Source organism: Sinocyclocheilus rhinocerous, unplaced genomic scaffold, assembly GCF_001515625.1.
Source record: "Sinocyclocheilus rhinocerous isolate Xijiao unplaced genomic scaffold, SAMN03320098_v1.1 scaffold72, whole genome shotgun sequence".
NCBI lineage: Eukaryota > Metazoa > Chordata > Actinopteri > Cypriniformes > Cyprinidae > Sinocyclocheilus > Sinocyclocheilus rhinocerous.
In genome coordinates, this window is record NW_015628351.1 from 2,641,240 (window position 1) to 2,643,390 (window position 2,151).

At 40.3% G+C, this 2,151-nt stretch overlaps 1 protein-coding gene across 8 annotated transcripts in view; it reads right to left on the reverse strand.

Moving 5' to 3' along the window:
* LOC107737566 (eukaryotic translation initiation factor 4 gamma 3-like) overlaps positions 1–2,151 on the reverse strand; it is a 71,066-nt gene that overhangs the window by 21,976 nt on the left and 46,939 nt on the right. The window lies entirely within an intron of this gene.

Below are 2,151 nucleotides of genomic sequence, written 5' to 3' on the forward strand. Positions count from 1 at the left end.
GAGCTCTTTCATTTTCTGTGATTGTCTCTGAAGAGCGCGAGCCCTCACATGCCACACGCGCTGTGTGAAGTACAGACTGAACGGATTGTAAACACATCCCACCGCTGTATGGCCAGATGAGACGCAAACTACGTTTTCTCGACTGGATAACCAGTCTCGCTAGTAAAGTTTTGATGGATGAAGACTGCAATCAAGGTAAAGACGAGACAATTGCGGTGGTGTACAGTAGTCGTACAGTACAGTAAGCACGAGTGAGTCCGTTATATTAATGCGTGTATGAGTGCTCTTGACGCACTAATCACACATTGTATTTATGCACAGTGTTACGTCCCTATGTGATGCTGACTTGTCGTTTGAGTATTTTCTTGTTTTTGTGTTCTTCTGCTTGAGTTTTTTTCCCCCTGTCGCGTTCTGTCTATCCCTTTTACTTTCACTTTTGCAGGTGACGTGCGGATTGGTCGGCTCACTTGTCAATATCTCCACAAGTGGTCCTTGGCTCTTAGAAAACTCTTCTGATAAATTTTTTTTCACTGCTCTGTCAGAAATCTTGTGAGGAGCACCTGTAGGGTTGGGTACCGTTCACATTTTAACCGGTACAGTACCGGTATAGGTACCTGAAATATAGGTACCTTTTTTTTTTTTAATAGGCTAATAATTGTATAATTTTTTCTACAATTAAGTAATTAATCTGGTTGAAATATTTATTTTTATAATTTAATTGTTATATTTAAATTTGATAGAAAATTTAATATTTAAAGATGTACATTATACTTTACAAAAGTAATACAAGAGTAATATATTTCTGTTACATGTTAAACCGTACTTTTATTTTGACAGGTTGCCATGAAGTGACTCTAACCGTCTTTTTGCATTTTAATATTCACTGACACTAGTTCATATCGCGATTCGAATTAAGTGGCAGTGGCTACTTTTGATTTATTCGTCCAAAATTGACGAATTCCGTTGCATTGCGCGCTATAGAGTAAATTACGTTTTTATGAATGGACTCCGCGATCCCGTCCGCGTTTTCGCAGAAACCATATGGCCCTAGAAATGTAACTACACTTCAGAACATTTCGGCTTGCCCTGTGTGTTGTTTGAATGAGGTGCAGGGGTGACATCACGTCACAGGGTCTCTCTTTCTCTGTCTGTCGCGTATGCGCCCAGATGCGTTCTCCGGTACCGAAATTTGGCACCGACTGATTTAATGTGAATCGGTACTTGGTAGTACCGACACAATTCAGTCGGTACCCTTAAAAGTACCGAGTTCGGTACCCAACCCTAAGCACCTGGTCATGGCCAGTTTATGGTGAAATTATGTTCTTTCCACTTCCGGATTATGGCCCCAGTAGTGCTCACTGGAACATTCAGAAGTATAGAAATTCTTCTGTAACCAAAGCCATCAGTATGTTTTGCAACAATAAGGTTGTGAAGGTCTTGAGAGAGCTCTTTGCTTTTGCCCATCATGAAATGTTTCTTGTGTGACACGTTGGTAATGAGACACCTTTTTATAGGCCATCAGCTGGGACTAAACCAGCTAATATTCATTTCCACTGACTAGGGGCAGGATTGCTTTCTAATTACTGTAGCGTCTGCTTAGGATCATTGAGGGTCATGGGGGCTTTATGTCTCAGAGACCCTTTCAGCCTTTTGACATTTGCCTATAAATTACAGTCCTGGCCCCAGATTCTACAGTTATATGGGTGCTAAATTGCCAATGGTCTTTCCCCCATTATCAAGAAGATGGTAACCAGGTCAACTCTCTGGTCTCCCCATCGACTTCAAACACATTCCAATGTCCTAAGAGACAGCCATCCACAGTACCTGGCACCAGATGTCTGATGGCCAGCGAACTACCCCCATGCTCGCAATACACATAACACACACACATAAAGACATTTTCTTTATTTAGACTATAACTAATCAGTTACAATTGTATCTGGTATATGCATGTGTTGTTTGTATGTTTCCCTATTATATTAGCCTAGTTACAACTCTTTATTTGTATTAGTTAGACTCTCAATGCTTATATTCAGGTATATGAGTGTATCTCTGCTTTAAGATCTTCTAGATGTTTCGTTCTTGGTATCAAAATGATCTGCTCTTTATTCCTCAAACAATGATGTACACTATGTGATCGTGAAATGCATC